The 27,295-nt window shown below is 40.7% G+C and overlaps 1 long non-coding RNA gene across 1 annotated transcript; it reads right to left on the reverse strand.

The window, feature by feature from the left end:
- Window positions 1-1,897: 1,897 nt before the first annotated feature.
- Window positions 1,898-3,928, reverse strand: LOC126354942 (uncharacterized). The gene is made up of 2 exons (XR_007565415.1): window positions 3,864-3,928; window positions 1,898-2,167 (listed from the first exon to the last, which is right to left on the reverse strand). It is a non-coding gene; the product is annotated as an uncharacterized LOC126354942 (long non-coding RNA).
- Window positions 3,929-27,295: the final 23,367 nt, after the last annotated feature.

Here is a 27,295-nt window from a genome sequence, read left to right on the forward strand (position 1 = left end):
ATGCCGCGACAGCGTGGACGTGAACCGTATGTGCAGTTGACGGACTTTGAGCGAGGGCGTATAGTGGGCATGCGGGAGGCCGGGTGGACGTATCGCCGAATTGCTCAACACGTGGGGCGTAAGGTCTCCACAGTATATCGATGTTGTCGCTAGTGGTCGGCGGAAGGTGCACGTGCCCGTCGACCTGGGACCGGACCGCAGCGACGCACGGATGCAAGCCAAGACCGTAGGATCCTACGCAGTGCCGTAGGGGACCGCACCACCACTTCCCAGCAAATTAGGGACACTGTTGCTCCTGGGGTATCGGCGAGGACCATTCGCAACCGTCTCCATGAAGCTGGGCTGCGGTCCCGAACAACGTTAGGCCGTCTCCCGCTCACGCCCCAACATCGTGCAGCCCGCCTCCAGTGGTGTCGCGACAGGCGTGAATGGAGGGACGAATGGAGACTTGTCGTCTTCAGCGATGAGAGTCGCTTCTGCCTTGGTGCCAATGATGGTCGTATGCGTGTTTGGCGCCGTGCAGGTGAGCGCCACAATCAGGACTATATACGACCGAGGCACACAGGGCCAACACCAGGCATCATGGTGTGGCGAGCGATCTCCTACAGTGGCCATACACCTCTGGTGATCGTCGAGGGGACACTGAATAGTGCACGGTACATCCAAACCGTCATCGAACCCATCGTTCTACCATTCCTAGACCGGCAAGGGAACTTGCTGTTCCAACAGGACAATGCACGTCCGCATGTATCCCGTGCCACCCAACGTGCTCTAGAAGGTGTAAGTCAACTACCCTGGCCAGCAAGATCTCCGGATCTATCCCCCATTGAGCATGTTTTGGGACTGGATGAAGCGTCGTCTCACGTGGTCTGCACGTCCAGCACGAATGCTGGTCCAACTGAGGCGCCAGGTGGAAATGGCATGGCAAGCCGTTCCACAGGACTACATCCAGCATCTCTTCGATCGTCTCCATGCGAGAATAGCAGCCTGCATTGCTGCGAAAGGTGGATATACACTGTACTAGTGCCGACATTGTGCATGCTCTGTTGCCTGTGTCTATGTGCCTGTGGTTCTGTCAGTGTGATCATGTAATGTATCTGACCCCAGGAATGTGTCAATAAAGTTTCCCCTTCTTGGGACAATGAATTCATGGTGTTCTTATTTCAATTTCCAGGAGTGTATTTGGCCACTCATTGCCATTCTCCTCACAACTAAAAAGTAGAAGGCTTTAAAAGTTTCCAGTAGTGTTGTGTCTACAATTTGCGATTTTTCGTTTTGTTTTACGATAAAACGTAATAAGGTAATAAGAATATCAGTGTAGAAAGTAACTGGACATGTCTCAGCGTTACTTGCAACAACTTTAATGAAATTACGCGAAGTATGCCCCCACAGTAAAGTACGTAGTAGCTAGCACAGAGTTTTATTCTCTAGGAAATTGTGTTCCTTTCCCTCTTTCCCTCACTCTTCCACTAATGATCAAATACTTGGTATACTCGTGTGTATGTCTCTGGTATCAAGAAACCGCGTAAATCACTCTAAGCAGTTTTCCCAACAATGGCATTCCGGCATATATCCATTGTCTACAGACCTAAATTTAATTCTCGAAACTATAGACTACTTCTTCAACATATCAAGTGTTATTGGAAATTTCTCGAGACTTTTCTGCAGAGAATGTGGTCCATTGATCTTTCAATATCCCGAGTTCTGAACCTTCACGTTTAGAGCTTTGAGTCAGTGATTTGTCATTGATGAAAGGGATAGCTGTCTTTTTTTCCACAAGTGTAATTTAGATACTTGACATGAGATTTCGTATAGGTATATTGCTTGGCATGCATGGCTGTATCACATCAACAGGAGGAGGAACTGGAATTCACTCAGGAGAATATTAAGACCGAAATAAAGCAGAGAAAAGAAATTTATTTCATAAGTTTTGCCAAAATGTGTCTGTGGAATGAAACAAATGAACTGTAGCCAAAATCCGATGTGGTCCTTAGCAACTTTCACAGTGTGTGCCTGCTCAGCCGTAGAGGTATCCGTAGTAGCCCGGGTAGTAGTACTGCTCGCTGGGACGCAGGGCCTCACGAGCAGCGCCTCCCTGGGGGCGTGGCAGAGGGTAAGGGGTGGCCAGAGCAGCGCCCACCAGCGCCAGCACCACCAGTAGCAGCACCTGCAAACACACAACAGGGGTAACATCGCTGGTCAGAGAGGTACAGGGGAAGCCAGCACCACCACCACTAGCAGCTTCTGTACAAAAGAAACTGACATCTCTGGTCAGAGGGGGACAGTTACAGCCGGCCAGATGATACTCGCGTTTGAACAGACTCGAGATTTCACATCTGCTGCTGCATTCCATACAGTAGCGAGCTTATTCAAACAGTCACATGCCATTTGACTGGCACGGTGCAAGTGGAAGAGGCTAGTACCTACTAACTGGACACAGCAACAGCTATGGCTCACTTCTGACGATTTCTGGAGACCCAGGAGGAAATAGCATTAATCCTGTTACTGCACACAATCCTATTGGAGAAAATATATCAGACACAGACATAAATGTCCCCCAAAAATACTATGTGACTGAACACAGTATAATATTTTGTTTGTTTATATAGGACGTTCATGATTTGTCAAGCAAATGGACAAGGAACAGTTCAGTCACTGCTCACACATTACAGTAACAAATAAACATTGCTAGATTTTAATCAGTTTGACAATATTGCAGCAACATTCAAATTAAACAAACAAACAAATTTATCAAGAAATAAATTCTGAACAAATGATATGTATCGTAATATGGTAACTGTAATTTTTTTCCTAAGAATGAACTACAAGAGCAAGGTCCGTTTTAGAGATTTGTACTGTCAGACGTCACTTGATCGTAGGATGAGCGAAAGCTCCAGAATTATAAACAACCATAATTGCAATCTTTGTATATTTACCAGTTGCCTTTGTTATGCATGTTTCAATTCGTGTTTTATTATTACATTTCATAGTGAATTAAAAACGTTGAGAAAGTTGTTGTGATAGTACCAACGAAAATCGCTACATCGAACACAACCAGAGATTTCTCAGATTGTGAGGTAAAATGTTAAGACAGCTCATGTCGAATTCAATCGCAGTACGAGAGACAGAGGCAGCGAAACTGAACCACACCAGCAGCATCTGCGTCATCAAATAGAGTTCTATCTCTAGTCATAATTCCGTATAGCGAAATTGAAGTGTAGGGAAAGGTGGCAATTGAAATAAATACAGTGTGGCTAGTCGTCCAGCATTAAATAATATAATATGGAGTGAAAGTAAAACTATGAAAGACAGAAATAGTGGGAGTAGCATAAATGAGATTACTAATAAACTTCAAAATTGGAGACCATACATGGAGTGAAGAATATTTATTACTTTGAAAGCAGAAGAATGATATAAGAAGCACAGTAGCACAGGCAAATGAGGCAATGCTCACTAAAGGAAGTCTTCTTGCATCAAACATAGACATCAATTTGAGAACTAAATTTCTGAGAATATTCGTCTAGAGCACACTTTGGCATGAAAGTGAATAATAGTCTGTGAGAAAACGCAAAAATAAGATGATCGATGTGCCTGAGATACGATGTTGCAGAAGGATGGTAAATAGACAGATATAAAAAGCGGAAGTTAATGACCGAACAGACTTACAAAGGAATAAGTGGAAAACTAATTAGACAAGGGGACAGGGCTTGCGTTGAGACATCAGGGAATAACTTCCACAGAACCAGAGGAAGCTATAGAGAGTGAAAAATGAAAACAATAAGGGGTGACCGTTGATGGTATATACTTGACAAATAATAGAGGACGTTGGGTCTAAGTGCAAAGGCCTATTTTGGCGTACTTACAATGGTCTTCATGTTGGTTGCTCGCAGTTGCTCTAACTGGAACTGATGCTTTGCTCCACTCGACGTCTGCTTTTATAACATACTGTATGGGGGCTGCGGTGCTGACGTCAACTTCTACACTAGCTGTGGTAGGTGCTTGGTAGGGTTGGTGTGGGAGGGGATGGGGAGGAGTGATGGCCTTGCATAAGCCTCAAGGCCTTGTCAGCAACTCCAAGCGTAAAAACCTTGTCCTCACGTGCCCTGAGGTTATGCCGTGGCAATCTCTTCCAGGAGCAGCTGACTCTAAGGTACTCGTCAGGTACAAGGCGTCGCTGACGTATTTAGATCTGCGTCAGGTACGACATTAACATGACTCTGTCTGAGGAGTTACAGCATTTTTCCCAGTCTGAAATTTCCACTCTTAAAAAAATTATGAGTTGATATGAACCCTTCTGACATAATGGGACACGCAATGGGTCGCATGATTCAAACTATCGAATCGCGCTGTCTATTCATGCAGAAAAATCTCAGGGAAGTTTGAGAAAGCAAACGATTTTCGCAATTTTATATACAACTGCTACAAATATCTTGCTAATTGGGGAAATATTTCATCTGCACAAACACGTATCTACATCTGCATCTACAGGATTACTCCGCAATTCACAATTAAGTGACTGGCATGGGGGTCATCGAACCACCTTCAAGTTATTTCGCTACTGTTCCGCTGTCAAAGAACTGCCGGAGAAAACGACCACTTAAGTCTTTCTGGGCCAGCTTTGATTTGACAGATATTGTTTCACATCCACTCTTATTTATATTATATGCCGTCTCTTGGTCCTTTATTCGTATACTCATTTTACTGAGGCTCTGTTCTCACGTTTTAAGAGATCAGTTTTCTTTACAAAATAATTTTTTCTATGCTATTGCAATTTATAATGATTAACAAGACATTTATAACAATACTTTTTATACTACATTACGTAGTTATGGCTACTGAAAGAGTGGACTGAGTTTCAGATTTCACTTCCTCAATGCTTCTACACCAGCGTATGTAGCTTGAAAATTTACTCTGCCGGTGACTTCCGGGTTTACATTTCCTTGTGTCAAATATGTTATTATTGGTCGACACGTGAATCACACTATACACTACAAAAAAATTACTATTCCAATCTTAGGCCTTTACTTTGATCTAAATACAGGGTTCATTTCTGGTTTCCTAGTCTTCTTAAAGCTTTGCGCGATCCTTTACAATTAATTTACACTGTTAGGGTTAGTTTGCCTAATTCCTTTATCAAGTTTATACATTAATTATTTCTCTCCTTTATTTTTTAATATTCATGAACTCAGACAGATTCTTTGCCTTTAGGAGGTTTCGTTACAGTACGAACACTACCCATGATACCATCGTTTGTACTACATCACTCGGCCTATCTTTTCAGTGAAGGCTTTTATAATTACTACGATATGAGAAGTTTTACTTCATTTCGTATAATACATTAGCATTGCAATGTAAGCCGTTTTTATTAATATGGTGAATGGCTGTTCGACAAAAAATTCTCTGACATGTGTTTGTGTGGCATGCATTTTAGTTAACTATCATAATGTCTTTGATATCTCTTCTTATACATTTTACTAATGTTTGTATATGGCTAATTCATTTGAAATAAGGACAATTGATGTTGCTTATCAGATATTTTGTCCATTGTATGCTTGATTTTGTTGATTTATACAGGAGCCTAAAGACTTTCAAATAAAATAGTTCATAAAATTGTGGCTGTCGGTATTTATTTTCTTCAAATTCTTGGAGTGTCTCTAATATGAGGTAAGCAGTAGCTCTCTGTATTGTGGACTTCTGGCAGCGTCTTTGATTGAATGCAAAGGAATTAATCGAGTCGGCATTTTTCTTAATTTCACATAAAAATATGATTATCACAAATATGGTTATCACACAAACTAAAGGAAGTATGTAGAATCAATTCAACAAGAAAAGCTGCACAAACCATTGATCTTCTGACTAACCTGTCAGTTTGTGTATGTTTTGCATGTACAACATTGTGTGGATGTTGACCCATACTACAGGTTAGGTTATTTTACCAGGTCATGAATATTCTCATTCAGTGCTTTGCTTTATATGTTGGATGTTATTTTTTAGGGTGGTACAGTTACTATGGCCGTTAAGTAATATTATTTAAGATTGAGTTTTAGGTTATGGAGCGATTGCTCAATCACAGTGATTTGCTGAAGGAAGAAGCTGCAGAGGGACTGTAAGATTACTATTAGATTAATTTCTGGGTGTGATGATGAGCGCCGTGTTATTGACACAAACTGCAGTGATGGTCATACAATAAATCCAAATTAATTAAAAAGTTGCACAAGTTCTTAAAATGATTTCTGGGCATAATATAAAAAAGAAAGTCTTGAAACAGCAAATGTTTCTGCGAGTAGCTTACATGGACATTTTTCTTGCTAAGTTATGCCACTAACGGCTCACCGCATCGTCGAAACCATAGACTGTACTCACAAACAATCATACAAGGATGGTAAACCAAAACTGCGATAACCAAAGTAAAAAACAACCATTGTACCTGGAAATGAAAGATCCATTCCCTCACTGATGAGCAAAAGATATTTAAAGAAAATTTTGATTATTCTGGTGAAACGGAACTCTATCAGGCGGTTTTAACATTTGCTTGATCTTTCAGTCATAAATTCTTGAATCTTGTATAAGTTAATCCACCTGATGAAAAAATACTTTGAGGAACCTTCAAATCAGACACAGTTCAGGAATGACGTGGTGTAATGTCTTTGTGGCATAGGAAGATCTCGAGAAAAGAGGTGTAGACCAAGCAACAATATTCAGCAGCAACTAGAGACGAGAAAGATAAAGTGACCCAGGGCTGTTGTCCCATGCAAGATGTTACGAAGTGAGTCTACTGACCACTTGCGTAAGAGGAATGCCAAAACAAATCGATACAAGTATTCTGATTGTGGTGGGTATACATTCGATTCTCGCAAAAAAATGTATTTCTAAACTTGTTTCAATGATGACATGGACTACTACACCAATTTCCACCAGTATCTAGAAAATTCCTCTTAGTGCTCTTACTGCTACTGAAACACTCATCACAAATCAGACACGATTTTACCATCGCAAATGAGACTGTATGTTTCAAGAGACCTTTTCAAGTCTCCAAGTGTATGATGTATACAAGCAGACTGAAGCTAGAAATGAAAATTTGTGCCAAGGCTGCTATTCGAACCTGGGCCTCCTGCTCAATAGGCAGATGCGCTAACCACTTCGCCAGTCTGGCAAATGGTTTTGCGCGACTTTACTCATTACCTTAACACACTTACTTCCCTCCTCAATCCAAATTCCCATTCACACCTCAGCCCACTTGCTGTTCCCCCTCCCCTCCCCCCCGAAACTCGAACAAAATTGCAGAGCCTCTCCAACTGTATTGGAATAGCACCCCAGCATCAAACGAAATAGGGGAATACCTGAAACCCAGACATAGGTGCTTTAACCAAATGAAACTATACATTTCAGAGACCTTTTCATTGCTAAAACATCTGTCATGTTCTACCAACACAGGTGTCCTGCTCACTCGAGTTTAAGGGGAATACTAAGTGAGCTGAGACGTGAATGACAATTTGGGTTCAGGAGAGGGCATCCCTTTAGCTGTGCCAACCCACTGTGCCAGGATGGCATAGTGATTAGTTCTTTTACCTAATGAGCAGGAGACCTGAGATTGATTCCTGGCTTGGTACAAATTTTCATTTGTCTCTTCAGTCTGCTCACATACATCAAAGATGTTTCAGGGGTAAAAGGGTCTTTGGAACCACACAGTTTCATTTTATTAAATCACATGTGCCTGGATTTCAGGCAGGATCCCGCATTTCGTTCGATGCTGAGGTGCTATTCCAGTACAGTTTGAGAGCCCCTGCAATGTTGTTCGAGTTTAGGGGGAATACCAAGTAGACTGAGGTGTAAATGGAAAATTGCACTGAGGAGGGAGGCGTGCAAAGCCACTGTATCAGAGTCGTGTAGTGGTTATTACATCTGCCTAGTGAGCAGGGAACTCGGATTAAAATTCCAACCTTGGTACAAATTCTCATTCGTTGCTTTAGTCTGAATGTATATTTTATTGTAGCATATTGTGTTAATTCTACAGTTATTAAAATGTCACAGAGTTGACAGTGTACAAATATGAGATGTTTTTAATGAGTATCTTAGAAAAAAAAAGTTTTTCCATTTCCCTTAAATGACTCATTGACTGGAAACTTTATGTTTACACGTGAAGCTACCTGCAAGAAAATGTCTTTTTTTTAAAAAAAAAGGAAGGAATTTCTTCCCTATTTTTCCAGTTCTGTGGACCAGTTCCTTTGCTGGCACTTTTTCCTCACTCTATAGCACTCGAAGCATAATCTAGCTCTTGTATTGTCTGCCTTGATAGCTGATGGATTACAAATAATTGAGAAGGGCCAGCTGCTCGCCAAGTTTCCTATTCCTGCAGGGGTAATCTATGCTGATAGAAGGGGTAGGAGGGGGGCTGGGGGGAAACTCCTGTCCCCGCTGTAGATCCCCCTCTCCACTTGCCTATGCAGCCTGTTATTCCAAGCCCTTCTCTTTTCTTATGCAACTGAGGACAGATATTACAAAAACCAGAACTGGACTCTCGACGATTCCTTAAGTCCACCTCTTGCCTGTCTGCATAACAAGACTTCATTAATTGTCAGCCAATCTTTCCTTTATTCTTCTTAAGTGAGATCATCTTTCTTATTAATGCATTATTCCTTTCTTTGCATTTTCGTGGAAATGTTGGAAGTATCGTCATAATCGTAGGAAACTTTTATGGAATTATTACGTAAATAAATCTAAGTTAGTTTTGCATTAAAGATTGTGATTCAGTCCCCATTTCAACGCATATCGCATCTTTCAGTTTACGACTTTTAACCTAAAGGTGAATACACACCTCGTTCCAAAACAATAACCTTGTGAAATAATATTCAACAGAACTCTCAAATTAATGTCCATAAACCAAACATACATGTAAACAGCCTTATTCTAGCTTTACTTTGACTATTTCACAATCCTTTGTTCTTATCACCTTAATTAGTACTTAATTTACTGCATCTGGCTGCTTTCTTTTCCATGATAGCTCTCGTGACTGCGTAGTCCTTTCCGTTTCAAAACCAAAGAGAAGCATAATTTTATATTCAGCTAGCGCTCATGGGATCTTAGTCGATTTTACCACGCCCACATCAGGAAAAATAATCTGTATCTGCATTAATAAAATAGCTATAAAACCATGAAGTCTCTCTATTTGTCTCTTTGAACACCGTGATCTCCAAAACTACTAGCAGAAGTTTTATAGGGGTTTTCAGAGGTAATTTGTGTGTAAGACGGGAGACGGGACGACGCAAAGGGTTTATTTTATCAGAATCGAATCATCGCAAAAATGTACCGTAATTTAAAGTTTTATCTAAAAGAGAACACGGCAATCTACGAAACCACTACGTGAATTTTCATGGGATTTCCGTAGGTAACTTGAGGAACGTATAGGCTTTATTTCAACAAAATCGTATTGCGGGAAGAAAAGATATTGTGATTTATAACTATATCTAAAAATGTCGTGTCTGTTTTGTATTTGGACGCGCTAATCTTCAAAACTACTCAAAGAATTTTCATGGTTTATTCTCAGGTAACTTGAGCGTAACTTGGGTCAACATAGAGGCATTACTTCACGAAAATTGGGTCACGGAAAAAGAGTTCCAGCAAGTATGAAGAACGGAATTCAACACAGGAAAATATACTTTTTTTTTTTAAGAAAGCTGTTTACTCATCGGCGTTTGAACAGTATCACCGAAACGTGGATAAGCCTTCTACGACTTTCTTTTTATTATTTCGGCAACTTTAATTACGCAAATGTAGGAGAGTTGAATTAGTTTAATGTGATATTTATTATAACAGTGACATGATGTGGTGAGTTCACTTCTTTTCCTTAATTCTCTTATAATCTAACTTGCTGCTGATAACTTTCAGTTACCTCCGTGGATTATTTTAGAAGCGAGGACAGCTGTTAACGTGAGACTGGCATCGTGAGGCCCGACGGAACGAGCCACGGGGGGTTGGAGGCCTACCGGACCGTGTCGGAAGCAGGGAAGAAGGGCGAGATGGGGCGCCCATATCCTCCCCATGGGATAGAAATCGCTCGGGTGGACAGAGCACTGGCAGGGAAGCCATTGTAGCTTATGGTGTTCAGTGGGTGGTCAAGATAAAAAGGCCTTAATTCCAAAAAAACGTAACTCTGCCAGTAGTTGACAGGGACTAGGAGCTTGTGAAATAACGTACTTGGGTGATACATCTTCTGCTGTTCCTAAAACACTCGAAAACAGGTGACGTCTACTTTATGGATCGACACTCTAGCAGACTTCTTACAAAACCCGTAATACGAGGCTAACTGATGGCATAATGAGCACCGATTGGCGTGTTAATTGTGACATCATGTTGGTGTAACACATGGCGGAAGCCTGCCGTCCTGTTGGCGTTTCGGCGTTTTGGGGCGTGGAACGTTGCCTGTGTAACAATTGTACCACTGGGCGGCACTGTAAACCTTTCATGGATCTATAGTGTTGGTGGAAAGAGAGCGACAAGCTTAGATTTTAGAGGTTTGAAACAGGGAGTCGATCGGGTGACGTGGGCAGGAAGGGGTCGATGGGAAGACGTGGACGAGGAGAGTCGTATCTGATCGAGAGATATGGAGGGTAGATTGCAGCTGTGCTCTCAAGGCGTTGCTTCGCTGTGACTCCACACTATTCACAGTTCAGATAGGGTTATGGTAAGCATCGCTTAAAGCTCCGGCGTATCCGGGGAAACTGAGAGTGCAGCTGCAAGATAGCTTCCACTGGTCATTTATCAGTGGTTCCTCAGTTGTGCTGGATCTTTGAGTGTTGGTTCTAGACAAACTGTCACTATGTCCTCACAGTCAGGCTATTGTGCCTGTCTCAAAGAATTAGGGTCGAGATTTGATTCAACACCTCCTACTTCAGTAACTCTTCCTACTCAGAGCGGTAGTTAGCGGTACGTAAAGCAGAGAACATCTTAGTAACGTTCTTACGTAATGCGTTAATATTCTCATGTTTCGAAAATAAACCATAGCATTATATAAATTTTGAATTAATTATCACCAGCAGTTCCTTTCAATGATAATGTTACGACAGTTCTCCACCTTCATATTCTTTGCTAGGGCCAGTCACTCAAAGCGTTAGTAAATCTGTTGCACACAGTAAATTCAGTACTGGATCTCAAGGAATGTCTGATTCTCCATTAATTTCAGATTCAAATAGGTGGCACATTTCTCTCTCATTTGGGATTTTGCATAAACTGGATTACCCTTATTAAGGGGGGACTGAAATAGGACATTCTGGAAAGTAATTAGACGACGCACTTCTTTTATTTCAATGAGTCTTTAACGAGGCACATTTCATACTGCAGTGGTCTTTATAACAACTTTGTTGTTGCGAATAAATAACGCATGTATTTGTTTCAGCTTTCCGTCTATGTTTCGTGGATTCTGTTCCACATCTGTTGTGACTTCGGTTGCTTGTGTCAGTCGTTATTTGCTTTGTAATATTAGCGTTGGAAAATTTTTGGATGTGATTTCTGTGGGCATATCGACAAGGGATTTGTTAAATAAGGTGATAGGTATAGAGATGAGCTGTAGCGATATTGCTTTCTTGTTCATGTTAAAGATAGTGACAGTTTATCAATTGAATGATAACACCGAGTGAGGCACTATCAGAACAATAACAGATGAAGAATAAGATGATGAGTATCATGAAGCACTTTCAAGGTAAGGTAGATGGTGATTTCGCAGAGGAATATGATCTTTTTCATGGAACGGTCGAATCCGAACATGAGCGATAATGAAGTACTTGAGTTAGATCACATCCAAACGCTTGATGAATTTAGTAATGCACAAGTAAAGAATAAGAAGGATGAAGACAAGTTCGCTACACAACACGTCGAACATGTCGAAGTTATTTGAAATTGTGAGATAGAAGAGAGCAGTAGGCCATAAACGCCAGAGAGGTGATATGCTCAAATGAGTTCACAAATATTAGGCAAATATTGAATAACGAAAGTAACTGTGGAATACTAAATTCTTAAAGAAAATGTACGATGATGTGCAGAAGAGGACCGACTTCATAAGGAAGGACATACAACAAATGCAGACACGAACAGATGAAATACAAAATGAAGCAAAAGAAGTACAGAAATGGACAGATGAAATGCAGAAGATAGAACAAGGAACTAGGAAATAAATAAGAGTCGAAGCAGAATACAGAAGAAATTACAAGAAGATAGAAAAGAAATTAGAGGTGAAGGAGAGAAGTTCAGGTTAATGGCAGGACAAGCACTGAAAGCGGCTCAAGAAAATAACACCAGAATCAGTCACCAAAATGAGAAAATTACCGAAGGAATCGAGGGAAGAGATGCAAAAATTAACCATTAGAATTAAAAACGTAAAGTAACTACACATCAGGTTACATATCTGCAACAAGATCAGATGAAATTGCTTAGGGGGAGGAGAAAATAGAGAAGCGAGTGTTCAAGACCGTGAAGCGGATAGAAATGGTTAAGGGCAGTTCAACAGCCAGATAGAAAAAAGCGAAATCAACTACAATTTCAAAACCGTGAGATGAACGAATAGGAAATCCGAAAAGCGGGTATATGCTCAAACGTTACTAACCCAGTATCTGTAGCAGAATGCCAGGGTATGTGGGGATCTCTTTAGTTCCAGACAAGCAGAATAGGATAAAGGACAGAAGAGAAGAAAGGAGGAGTCACATAAAATTCAGAGGAAACTTCGAAGGATGGAATCGCTAGCAGTAGGAACAGAAACTGATTCTAGTGATACGGGCCACTGCAAGCCACTGAGCAAAAGTCGTGGTGTCGGAGGGAGCGAATGGAATTCGGGAACAGTAATGATGATATCTATCCTTCATGTAGAATCTCAGTGAGAAGAGATAAGAGCATCGGGAAGAGCTGTGAGGTCGCGTAGAAGAGAAGAAGACACATGATTACAAACGCTTCACATCAGAATGGAATTCCCAGAACTATTAGTATAGTGAAAAAATGCTTCACCTTGAAACTTTGACAGCGCAATATGATCTGTCATTATCACCTTCTTGGCTTTTAGCACACCGATTGATATTTCTTTGTGCACACCTTGAAGGAGTGACAGTGAAAAGAACTAGAGGAATATCTGCGATTTGTAGCTGGTATCATGAATTAATTAGAGACACGAGAACGTGTGAAGCACAATATGATAATGTGAAAGGATAATAACATCCTGTGAAATGTTTTGAAGTGATTGTTGAGAAGAACCTATACTTAATCATTCCTTGTAGTCCAAGTAGCATTACTGATACTACTATATGGAACGTCTGACAAATTACCGACAGGTACTAGAAACTCGAAGAAATGAAGATATGAAAGCATTCAAGAGCACACTCTATGAAATCGAATTTGCATTTCATGATCACAGTATTAGAGAATGAAGGAAAGAGCACAAAAACTTCAGCAGACCTCCACAACGCTGCAATAACATCAAGTGCAAAAACAGGAAAGGAGCACCTGTGGGAAGAAATCATTTGAAAGGTTTGTCAGCATTGGAAATCATTTCCGTAATTAGACATCGCAGAGAGTAGGCTGGAAAAATTACCTTCACCATAACAATGGCTGGCGTTTCAAACAGACTGGACCACAAGAAGGGAAGGAAAGCACAGAAATTATAAAAACAGGCCACTGAATCCAAAAAGTGAGGAACACGGCAATAGCTCATCGCAACATGAACTAATCTTAATAGCGGGTACGGCTACCAAAACAGCTGCAGAACATGCGGAATCAGCCATATAACCTTCCGCGAGTGTGAGTACGACATATCGAAAGTGCAGTTGTAGGAAGAAGAAATCTGCTGGTGTACGCCAGATTGGTCATACTAAACTCTTCTCGGAGTAAGTTACAGGTTGATAATACCGGGAAATCAGTGTATGAAAGAGCACATTTTACTTGGACAAGAAAAGTGCTAAATAAGAAAGTGAACATGTTAAAATGCCTAGCATCTTTTGGAGGTGAATGGTGATGATTAAGTCTGGAAATAAGTTGTGGTACATAGTCTAGGATTAAAAGTAATCAGGAAGACAGGGGGAGAAGATACGTCTGGGAATGCTGATATTTTTCCTTGGTCAAGGAGAAGAGATATAGTTAGCTACCAGGATGCACTGAAGATGGCTAATGACATTATGATGTTAAATCTAAGCTAGGAAACCAGCAGTGTAATTCGTATCAGAGTGACTGCTGAAGAGGAAGAAAAATGGTTCAAATGGCTCTGAGCAATATAGAACTTAACTTCTGAGCTCATCAGTCCCCTAGAACTTAGAACTACTTAAACCTAACTAACCTAAGGACATCACACACATCCATGCCCGAGGCAGGATTCTAACCTGCGTCCGTAGTGGTCGCGCGGTTCCAGACTGAAGCGCCTAGAACCTCTCAGCCACCCCGGCCGGCTGCAGGGGAAGATTTCACACTGAAACCCATAGATAGTATTTCATGAGTTGCTTGCTTGTCCTCTAGTTGGTAAGAAGTTTGTGTAGGAACTTACACTTTTTTTTTTTTTTTTCGCGACGGAGGACCGAGTTTTTGACGACATGGTAGAGACGTTGTACTGATGTCCTCACCAGAGTTGTGGTTGGACAATATTTATTGGGAACTGAGTACATTGAGACGTTTCAGCATTATGATAGTTCAATGGGGACAGTACTATTGATTTTGTTATAAGAGCACAATATGTGCACCTCCTTGATTAGCAAGCGAAGTCTCTTGTCTTGCAAGATATGTAAAGGGCAACTGGACAACAAGGGAATGTTGTTGTGGTCTTCAGTCCTGAGACTGGTTTGATGCAGCTCTGCATGCTAGTCCGTCCTGTGCAAGCTTCTTCATCTCCCAGTACCTACTGCAACCTACATCCTTCTGAATCTGCTTAGTGTATTCATCTCTTGATCTCCCTCTATGATTTTTACTCTTCACGCTGCCCTCCAGTACTAAATGGGTGATCCCTTGATGCCTCAGAACATGTCCTACCAACCGATACCTTCTTCTGGTCAACTTGTGCCACAAACTTCTCTTCTCGCCAATCCTGTTCAATACTTCCTCATTAGTTACGTGATCTACCCATCTAATCTTTAGCATTCTTCTGTAGCACCACATTTCGAAAGCTTCTATTCTCTTCTTGTCCAAACTATTAATCGTCCATGTTTCACTTCCATACATGGCTACACTCCATAGAAATACTTTCAGAAACGACTTCCTGACACTTAAATCTATACTAGATGTTAACAAATTTCTTTTCTTCAGAAACGCTTTCCTTGCCATTGCCAGTCTACATGTTATATCCTGTCTACTTCGACCATCGTCAGTTATTTTGCTCCCCAAATAGCAAAACTCCTTCACTACTTTAAGTGTCTCATTTCCTAATTTAATTCCCTCAGCATCAGCCGACTTAATTCGACTACATTCCATTATCCTCGTTTTTGTTGATGTTCATCTTATATCAATACTAGTGAATAAACAGGGCAGAGACGAAAGACTGTCAATAGCAATCCGGCCAACAACTGTATCCTGTCAGATTTGATGTGGAATATTTTTACATAATATTGTTTTGTTTATATTTGTTTAGAATTCAGCAGGCTGGAGACGTGCGAGATGTATGAGGCTGAGAAACTAGAGGGTCACAAACGAGTATGAAAACACAACAGAAAATATCCAACCGGTTCTCAAATGAGCTCTCGCTTGACACCACTGCAGTCGCAAATGGTGGTGATTTGGGATCAGTGAAACACATGCTACAGTGAGCCTGGCTCGGAGCTATCCTCGATGTAACCGATTTTTTAACAGTTCGTTGTATCGCTGTAGTGCCGACCGCTACTCAAAGTACTGCTGCAGATGCAGATCTATACTGAGCACGATGGTCTTTCCTCTCGGCAGTGCCACGTAGCTTCACGTAACCACTCCTGTCAACAATCAAGCACAGTGGTCGCATTCCTTCCAAGTCTTTCTGCAGTATCGCAGAAGCAACGTTCAGCTTTTCTTAGCCCTGTTACACGACCTTGTTCCAGCTCAGTGAACTGCTGATAACGGCTTCCATATCGCCTTAAAGGCATTCGTGACTAACATCAACTCACCACATATACTCTCAAAAGTAACTAACACTCACGACCATTACATTACTATCGCCATTCTTATGCGACTGGCGCGAAATCTGGATAGACATCATCTTTTAGATGTAGCAACACATCAATCACCTTTCGTTTATGTCGTACAAATGCTGCTTCGTATTTTTCTGTCTAAGAAAAGATCCCTCATTGTGGGCGGCCGATTGTATTTCTGGCGCCACTAACCGATCCCCCTTTCCCTGTTTCACTCACGAATGGCGCATGGGAAGAATGAGTGTCAGTAAGTCCCCTTATTAAATCTAATTTGTCGCATTTTCTCGTTGTGCTCATTTTGCGAGATACGAGGGTCACTCCAAAACAAATACACACTACTTTTTAAAAATCTATCTTCTATTCTACATGTTTGAAAGTTTAACAGTGTGTAGATACATCCTTTAGGAACAGTATTTTCACTTCTCCACATAATTTCCGTCCCTCTCAACTGCCTTACACCATCTTGGAACCAGCGCTTGTACACCCGCAAGATAAAATTCTGGACGAACCTGTTGAAGCCACTGTTTAGCAGCGTGCACAAGGGAGTCATCATCTTCAAACCTTGTTCCACGAAGAGAGTCCATCAGTTTTCCAAAGAGATGATAGTCACATGGAGCCAGGTCAGGACTGTAACCCGGGTGTTTCAGTGTTGTCCATCCTAGTTTTGTGATCGCTTCCATGGTTTTTGACTGACATGTGGCCGTGCATTGTCTTGCAACAGCAAAACATCCTGCTTTTGCCGATGTGGTCGGACTCAGTCGAGCTTGAAGTTTCCTCAGTGTCGTCACATATGCATCATAATTTATGGTGGTTCCACTTGGTATGATGTCCACAAGCAGGAGGCCTTCGGAATCGTCACCATAGCCCTAACTTTTCCAGCAGAAAGTGTGGTTCTGAATTTTTTTTTCTTGCTTGAAATTGTATGATGCCATTCCATTGATTGCCTCTTCGTCACTGGTAAAAATGATGGAGCCATGTTTCATCACCTGTCACAATTCTTCCAAAAAATTCATCTCCACCAAGAATTAGCTGCACACCGTTTTTCTTGTTTCTTTGTGAGCCACTGTCAACATCCTGGGAACACACCTGGCACAAACCTTTTTTAACGCCAACACTTTCAGTATTCTGCAAACACATCTTTCCCCTATCCCAATGTAGCGTGACAATTCGGTCACTGTGATGTGTGTGTCAGCACTCATCAATTCGTTAACTCCCTGCACATTGTCTGGAGTGTATGCAGCACTAGGCCTGCCGCTGCGAGGACAATCCTCAATATTTCCGTGCCCGCTTTCATCACGTAACCTGCTTGCCCACCGAATAACTGTACTGCGATCGACAGCGGCATCTCCATACACCTTGTGGATGTTTCCCACTGTCTCGTTTTCACAGCACAGGAATTCTATGACAGCACGTTGCTTCTGACGAACGTCAAGTGTAGAAGCCATCTTCAAGACATGCTGTGATGGCGCCGCTCACGGGAACAGGTTGAACTAAGTTTGAAAACAAGCGGGAAGGATGTATCTACACACTGTAAAACTTTCACACATGCAGAATAAAAACTGTATTTTTACAAAAATTGTGTGCATTTCTTTTGAAGTGACCTTCGTATATGCGGCAGGAAGTAATATGTTGTCCAACTGTTCCAGGAAATAAGTTTCTCGGCATTTCAATAGTAAATCTCTCCGTGATGCTCAATGCCTCTTGAAACGTTTGCCACTAGAGTTAGTTGAACACCTCTGTAACGCTCTCGCACCAACTAAACGATCACGTTACGAAACGCGGCGCTCTTCATTGGATCTTCTCTATCTGCTCTATCTGCATTCCGAGACAGGCGGATTATACTCAAGAATTGGAGAAACAAGCGTCCTGTAAGCCACTTCCTTAGCGGATAAGTTACATAGTTACATTTCGTTAAGATTCTTCCTATGCATCTCTGTCATCTGCTTCTCTAACTGTTTGTTAAATGTGGCCGTAGGTCTTAGGGTCACTTTTGGATTGTTACTGCTAGATATTTTTTCCAGCAGTTTGTGAGCAATAGAGTCGTCGTACAGTACTGGATTTCTTTTCCTACGTGTGCGCAATGTGTTACATTTTTTGACGTTCACCGTCAACTGGCACAGCCTGCGTCATAAATCAACACGCTGCTGGTCATTCTGAAAATCTGTGCAGTCTTCTGGCGCGCTACTTTCGTCTGTACACCAGCGTCATCTGCGACCAATCTTAATTAACTTCCGACTTTTCGTTTTAATATACATTGTAAACACTAACGACACCATGAAACTTCTTGGCGTCCTCCGGGAATTGTCTTTACATCCGTCGATTTCATTCCGTTAAGTGCAACGTGCTGAGTTCTATATGAACAAAGTCCTGAATACAGTCACAGATCTAGTTCGAAGAGCGAGACGAATTTCGCAAGATTTCTGTTTGCAGAATTCATGTTGAGAGGAGATTTTCTTTTTGCAAAAACATGATAATTCTTGAGCATAAAATATGTCCCATAATGCTACAAAAGATCGACGTGAACGATATAGGCCTGTAATTGTGTGCATTCTCCTAAGACAAGATGTGTAAAATACCTATAGAAAGACCGTCACTCGCTGTTTGTATAATCAGGTAATAATCGTGTTCTTATCCCTGTTTTCGATGGCTGCTTATTTTTTCTTTGATATGTGTACCCCACGCTTCAGCGTCAAAATCTGTAAACAGTAAGTTCACAAACACAACACATTTATGAAATAAAAATGAACAAAATGAAATTTGCTGTGGAGACTATTCCGCAATGCTCACAGTCTTCTGGGATCCTAAGTTGATTATGTACCATACCGATCAGTGTACCTGCGCATCTCCTTACGCTCTTCCTCATCATATCAACTCTGCATTAGGTATTTTTTGGTGTTGTGATTTTCTCCGACGTTGTAGAAATGTCGTGATGCATTTAAAAACTTGAGTATTATGCAAAACAAATTACATCCATTCACTGTTTTTTCCTTTTTTTGTATTGGACATGCTAATTAGAATAGGATACCCTTTTGTAAATCATAATGGGACCCTTATCAATGTAAAATAAACTTGATAATCTTATTTTGTTTTGATAACCATTTTATTAGTACAATATCGAGATGGATATGTATCAGTAATGAGCAAAAACTTGATCGGCACAGGCACATACGTCATAGGGAGCTGGCGGCATGTGTCGTCACGGCCACCCGCCGAGAAGCGATGGACCAAGTAGTGGAAACCTGGTGACCGGCCTTTCACTTTCGTTGGCACACGCCTGGAGAAAGAAGTCACTGCGGCAGGCTTGTTCAGCTGGCAGTCTATTCCCCTAAAGCTGGAGTCGGCTGAGGAGAACAAGACAGTGGTCTCTCTGTCACAAGACGACGATTCTGTTCTATGGGACGCAGCGGGTGTGAAGGTTAACATTCTAAAACTTCGCTGGGCAGTGCAAGAAGACAATTTGGAAACCCAACTATATGCTATGTAGCCATGTAGGAAATGAATATTTCTTCCTACAGAGTCTGTACAGAGAGGTACCAAAAATATGAAGAACTTATACCCTCTCAAACCTTGTGAGAGATTCAGAAGCCAGTCCGGTTTGGAGGGTTATTATTACGTGGCGGTTTGTTTGTGTTTACATGTTCAAAATGGTTCAAACGCCTCCGAGCACAATGGGACTTAACATCTGAGGTCATCAGTCCCCTAGAACTTAGAAGTACGTAAACGTAACTAACCTAAGGACATCACACACATCCATGCCCGAGGCAGGATTCGAACCTGCGACTGTAGCAGTCGCGCGGTTCCGGACAGAAGCGCCTAGAACCGCTCGGCCACCGCTGCCGGCTGTTTACATGTCCTGCATGAGATTGTTTGCCATTGCGCACCAGCCTCCGTTATGACCATGATTGCTATTGTAGATGGTACTGATTCGCCACCAACCCCGTTAGGGCTGCACTTATCGTCCTTGTGTATCAAATATAACGAGTCCAGAACGTACGTGCGGTGGCAACTTGGACTTCAACAACTTATACATTCGTTCGGTATCGGCTCATCCCAGTACCGAGTTTTATTTAAGTAGCGCTCATAATATTTTCTATAGTTGCTTTGTATTGTATTCTAGAACTCCGGAACGTATATTTGTTTCTGTAATTTCTTGATATGACACAGACCAGTGGTTATTTAGGAGGGCTCTTTCGAATTCTGCACATGTAGTGCATTTGTCAATGGATCCATTACACCTCACCATGTATGTATGCCATGACAACCTTTTATTTTTTGTTGGTCAATCCACGTTTGTGGTAAACACCTTTGAAACTTCTCATGAAGACATTAGGATGGAATGACTTCTTTTCTGGTAGGAATGCCTGAAATACCTATGTTTCAATAGGCTCCCTTCAACTAATATTGGTCTTGCCCCCATCTGGTTAAACGTATTATCAGTGCCAAAACTAATTGGTCCAGGTTCTTCCCTATATCCAGCGTGCGTTACGAAACATCAAGTACACATACTATTGACGGTTCATGAACTACATCCTTTACGACTGCTATCTCTTGCCGTAAGTTGCTGACTTGTGGTTTTTCTTGTCCTAACTTATGTTTCACACGATTACTACGGGTACTACAGTCATGTACTGTTTCTTGATTTACGTACATTCTGTGCTGCGACACGTAATTCAGTGATAAGAGATCGATTTATATGATCCTGCACTTCCAGGCAAGTGGAAACATCATTTGTCAGTTCCTGATGCATCGTGTCAAAAATTTCATGGATTTTGTTTACGCGTTCCATAGTTAAAGTTTATAACTGGTTCGCAGGATGCTGTATATAAGTTTTCGTATTCGTCTGTTTTGTTTTTACTGTGCCAGCTTCACCTGATAATTGTTGTATTGTCATCAGTAACGTGCAGTAGTTTCTTGTAATACATTTATGTCAATAGTATCTACTGCGAAATTTGTGGCCGTTCTATCTGATTGTTCTTCGCGATGTGCTCAAATATAGTTTTTTTTTGTCCTGGTGTTAGTTTCTCGAAATTCTACTTTATTCGTGTATGTATTTTACTGTCAAGATTCGTACCATAAGTTCGAAATTGTTTCTCAATTGGTAGGACTGTTCTTTGTGTGCTTGCCTCGTTAACTATCGAAATTTTGTTCCATAAGCTCGAAACAGTTCTTTACTTGAACATGTTCCATCATATTTTCTAATTTTTGAAATAGTGAAGTCATAGAATCTGGCGCTACAGATGGTTCTTGCGGAACTGTTTCTACTGGGTCCGCATGAATTTCCGCTTCAAGCTCATTAGCGGTCGCTTTTACATCTTCGGTGTCCTGTTGCTCCATGTTGCCATTTTCGACATTTTCTAGAATCTGAACTGCAGCTACAGGATCCATGGTTTCGCTTTTAATAGTTTTAGTCATAACAAAAAATATGCCTTAAAGTTTAAGTTCACTCGATTTGCTTGCAGTAGCGTATTTATAAATCCCGCAAAAGGTATTATTAAATTATTTCACTCAACTCGTGAGAAGAAACACGTTGCAGTTTCAAACAAACTAGCGTCGCATTGATACCGTAACGCACCAGCAGCCATCTGGCTGTCACAAATTTTGAGTTCAACGATGCTTGTAATTAACATATTTGCAACTTAAAGGCTGCAGGCCCTCTCCAGGAACCACACGTTTGTCCGGCCTCTCAGCACACATTCCTCCATTGTGGTTCCACCTACGGTACAACTATCTGCATTGCCATCTATGTCAATGTCCATGGTACAAGGAGAGTAGCGGAGTTAATACATATTTTACCACAAGTGTACACTTCTACCTTCACTTCATCAGACTTATCACTACAGTGGAATATCACTCCAAATCGTTTTTAACTGAAAAGGGCTACGTTGTACTTTATAATTTTAGTGCAACTTCTTCACCTGTTCTTCTGTAAACAAGTTTATTCTAAGGTTAAATATTCCACAAACTGCTGACTCAACTCAACCTTAACACTGCACCTATGGTTTATTTTCAGTTTTCTCTATAACGTTAAACGTTACCCATTCGCCTTATTCAGCCATTGGCTAGAATCTTAATTTTTAGGCTTGTTAATAGCAATATGGGCATATAAACTATTTGTAGTATTGGATGTTAATTTTCAATGTAATGAAGTGATCAGAGCTACAATATTTTAAGTTATTCCAAATTTTAAAACAGTGTCAACCCGGGAACTCATATTTACTGTCTTTCCCAAAGGCAAGAAGAAACAAAGCTTACGAGGTCATAGAAAATGTTTGGAAGGCAGAGAACTAACTCAGGCTCACGACAGGCTAAAAATGTTAGAATGTGATGCAATAGTTTGGCAAGTTTTGGGAATAAAAATAAAATGTGAATATCATATTTGCCTGTAAGAATGCAAATACAGAGATATGCGTGGAAGCACAGTTAGCGGTTTACAATATTTAATGGGATTAGTGGAACTTATTCTGTCTGGTGTTATCCCAGTTTGGATTTACACCTGATCAATACTCATCATGCATTTCACTTTTGTTTCAATGGCTGGATTCCCCCACCTCTCCTCAATCCAGTCACACTAAGAACTCACCTTTTTCAGTATATTCCCAGTTACCGACACAAAGCAAAAGCGAGCATATTTGTTTAAAAATTAAGTTCTTTAAAAAATAATGTTATTGCAGTAAAGTACTTTATGAAATATCTCAATGGTTAAACTGGTTTCAAAGCTGCCATTTTCAATAGCTCATGGTAAATTTTTGGAATGACACAGCACAAAATGCGGTAAGTCACCTTTCCTGTCAGGCTCCTTTAACGACTGATAATTCGAACCTGTGTTATTCTTTGAAATATTTCTGTAAATATTTGACTAAAACGAATTGAATTGTTACAACACAACCTTAATGTAGAGTGTGCTAACTGTCTGCAACTTGTGCAATTTAGCTGCATCTTTGGTTCCTGCAGTTTGCGTTTGGGAGGCGCCGGTAGGCAACCAGCGCAGCATTGCCGTAAACGAGTTCGGGTAAGCTTCTAATTATTTATTCAGAATTATAGCACTGGCAGCAGTGTAACTGAAGCAGTAAAAGTTTTGCAAAAATGGAAAATAATCATTTCACAGCAGTGTCCTACTGCTGATTCGATCTGTTATGCTGCCATTCGTTACGAGCAATCCAGGGGTTATTTATAACAGGATAACGTTCGCTCACATACCGAACTTGTAACCAAGATGTTTGACAGAGCATCGACGTGTTGCCTTGGTCTGCTCGATCACAGATCTACCTCCAGTCGAAGACATATGGGACATCATCGGTCAACTCCAGCGTCATCCACAGACAGCATGAACTGTCCCTGTATTGATCGACCAAGATTAACAGGCATTGAATTCCATCTCACAAACTGACATCTGATACGGGCACAACACAAAGCATACATGTTTGCAACCTTCCATTCAACATTCTGGCGGTTAAACCGGTTTTTAATGTACCAGTATTTCTCATTTGCAATGTCTTATCTCGCGCTTACATTAACCTGTGCTCTTGCAATGTTGATCACTTAAATAGTTTTACATAGACAAATGTATTACATAAATTCCGTTACTCTGCGTTAATTACTTGTAGGTGTTGTGATTATTTTCCGTAAGTGTATGTTTCGACCTGATAATAATTTTAGTTTGGAACATTCCGGAATTAATACAAATTATTAATATAAAAATTTTTGCTCTTTTAAGATACCGTAACTGAGTGAAAAACTTTGATCTGAGAACAATACACATTCAAACATTTCTTCCTCCCACTAGACACACGCCTTAGGTAGAACGTAGACTCTGGGGCTGTCGGTAAACCGTCTGTGTACTTACATAGTCTCACGTAATTCGACCTGTTACGGCAGTGGTACACAAATGATATATTGGCCTTACAAGAATGCAAGTGGTTATACGTTTTGGGAATGGCGCGGTCTGATCACTCAGAATATTGTACATTTAATGACAACTGCCAGGCAGACTTATGGCGGTATAAATTTACAGAGTGTACAGCACATGTGTAAGAACTGTCCAGTATTCTATGTGACTTCCGTGACGTAAACACTTCCAATAACAGTCGCGAACAGAGAGACCAAGTAACCAGTGTCTGAGGTTGGGAGCCTATTAACTGCTGGCTGTGTGTGAGTTACTGCACTCAAACTTTCGCTCAGGATCAGATCCTACAGGTAGCCGCCATACAAGGCACTATGTTCCATCCTCATCATTTGGATCGATGGAAGTACCAGGGTTTCTGAATATCCCCTTTCAGACATTTTACAGTACTGGCCATTAAAACTGCTACACCAAGAAGAAATGCAGATGATAAACGGGTATTCATTGGACAAATATATTATACAGGAACTGACATGTGATTACATTTTCACGCAATTTGGGTGCATAGATCCTGAGAAATCGCTACCTAAAACAACCACCTCTGGCCGTAATAACGGCCTTGATACGCCTGGCTATTGAGTCAAACAGAGCTTGAATGGCGTGTACAGGTACAGTTGCCCATGTAGCTTCAACGCGATCTAAACATTCGTGGTGGTGTCTGTTTGTTCTATATCGTGTCTCCCTACCACCTTCGCGCAACGACGCTCTGAGCGTGTTTTTTAGGGAATTAACTAGTTTGAACCTGGGACCTGTTGCTCGTAAGGAGACGCCAGACCACACATGACATGCAGAATTCAGAAGAGTTCGGTGAGACTAGCGATGATATAACCAAATACTTAATGATCTCAGCGTCAGCTCCACTGCACTCCCTGTAAAAGAATCTTAATATTAACTAAATTTAGTGGAAAGGGTTCAAGGCTTTCCTATTTTTAGTTAGCTGGTAAAATAACGTCGAAAAAGCAGTTAAGTTTACCATTGGAAATTTTATTCTTCTCACAAAACATCGTTTATAAATTGCACTACTGATAAAAGGAAATGTTTTAATACAGGATGGTAGAAACCAACTGCGTTCAACAAAAATGTGAACGAATATTCCCTGAATGGGTTTCCAAGTTCTACAATTGATCGAAGGATGACCTATGCCATATCACATCTATAATCTAGGTTTAATTTAAGTACCACAAAAGACAAAACTATCAAAATGGTCTACAGTGACCCTCAATTATCTTTACTTACTTATCTAACTTGTCGTAAATTACAGTGGCTGATGTGGCTTCTCAACAACTATATAAAAGAAAAATCATCGCGTTTCAGATCTGTTCTTCAAGTGGCAAATGTGAACACCATAAGTCTTAATTAACGATCGACACTAGTATTACGCAAAAAAGGGGGTGTAACAGATGAGACTTCTGCAGTTCTGAGTGAAGCCTTATGCGCTCAAAAATGCGGCATCGCGTGCGTTCATTACCTTGTCGGTGTTTAGGCAGCGTCAGGGCAGCGGCGGGCAGCACAGCTCCGCTCACATCGCCATCTCGGAAGTAACTCTCCCTAACTAATCCTTACTACAATTTACCGAAGTTGGTTTAAGAAAAACTATCTCGCTATGTTTTCATCTGACCAATCAGGGTCTCAATGTCAACCTTAAGCTCCGCCTACAAAAATTCTGTCTATCCAATGAGAAGCGTTATACTTTTCGTGGTGGGGCAACGTTTTTAAAGTTTGCAACGTAAAAGAGCCGCGAAAAACTCTCACGGTAAAACCTGCAGTTGGTGTGGTCCTTTTAGCCTTATCGTAAGATCTATACTGTTCTTCTGGAGGGCTCTATCTTTTAACATGTGCTGGGGAGTGATTCTAATGTAACAGACACGCAAAAAAGTCTCACGCTAAAACTTGCGGGTGGTAGTGGCCCTTTTTGTGTTATCGTAAGAGCTATACTGTTTTTCTGGAGGGCTCTAGCTTTTAATATGGGCTGGGGGGTGGTCCTTGACGTAACAGAGACGCAAAAAAGTCTCACGCTAAAACGTGCGGGTGGTAGTCTTAGAGGTAGGATGGCAACGTGGGTGTCCAGTCCGTCCCTTATCGTAGGGACTTCTAGCTTAACACGGTTCTGCTCTCAGCTTCTGTTCTCGTTTCTCCCCTCGGAACTGCGTTGGTCGCACAGTGGGAAGGTATGACATGCATTTAGGTATTCTTGTGTTAGTCTGTGGTATTCCATTTGCTCACTCGTTACTCATATTACTTTGGTTAATTTAATGTCACAATTTATACAGAGCTATGTGACCTACTACTAGATTTGCTTATTATGTCAGGGTTTTCATGGAAGGTGTTGTATTTGCCTGACACCTTACATATCACCACCCTTCGAGCTTAATTTTTGCACTGAATTTAGGCAATGATTGAATCGTTGTCTAAGTCAGTCAAAAATGTTCTAATTTATCTAAATTTTGTTGCACACTGTTCAGCCACGTTATTCTGTTCTATGCTAGTTTGTATTACTAATTTATATTTTTATATTCTTCCACATTATAATTAAAAATGACAAGAGAAGAATATTTTTATGCTATTATTAATTTTTAATTATTTTCTTTCTTTATTTGAGTGTGAAGTATGTTTTTTTAAGAAGTTTATTATCGAAAGTGAGGAGTCTATCACATCGATTTTCTTAGAAATATTGTTTTTATAAATGTAGTAATTAAGTAAAATCTATTCCTAACACATTTTCTAAATATCATGTAAAAGTAAAATGTTTTTGTTTCTAGACACTCATTTCAACATTGTTACACTAAGAAATAAGAATTATTTCCAAAAATTGCTTTGACAAAGAGATATACATACACAAGTATATTGAGATATTATCAATCCTAATAAGTGGTACAAATGTTAAAAAGAAAGGAAAACATTGAACAAGATAATTTTTTATTCTTTGTTTTTATAAGGAGAAAATAAATAAAATATAGTTATTGTTTTATTTTTATGAGAAGAAAATAAGAGGCATATTGTTTCTTTATATACTGTCCATTTAGAACTAATGACTTATTTTTATCGATAGTCTATTTTTTACTTAAGTCCATAGTCAATGACTGTTATTTTGTTGTTTATTAGCTGTCTGGTGTGCTTAACTTATTTAGTTTCTCACACATTTCTTTTACACAATTCCTACGTCGCATAATTTGGTTTCACACATTCACACAATCCTGTGAATGTTTAAGCATGAGGTTGGCGAATGTTTTTGCACGAAAGTGATGGACTTGAGCGAGATGGATGTGGGCAAGTATGTGAT

The sequence above is a fragment of the Schistocerca gregaria genome, chromosome 3, assembly GCF_023897955.1.
Source record: "Schistocerca gregaria isolate iqSchGreg1 chromosome 3, iqSchGreg1.2, whole genome shotgun sequence".
In the NCBI taxonomy this organism is placed as follows: domain Eukaryota; kingdom Metazoa; phylum Arthropoda; class Insecta; order Orthoptera; family Acrididae; genus Schistocerca; species Schistocerca gregaria.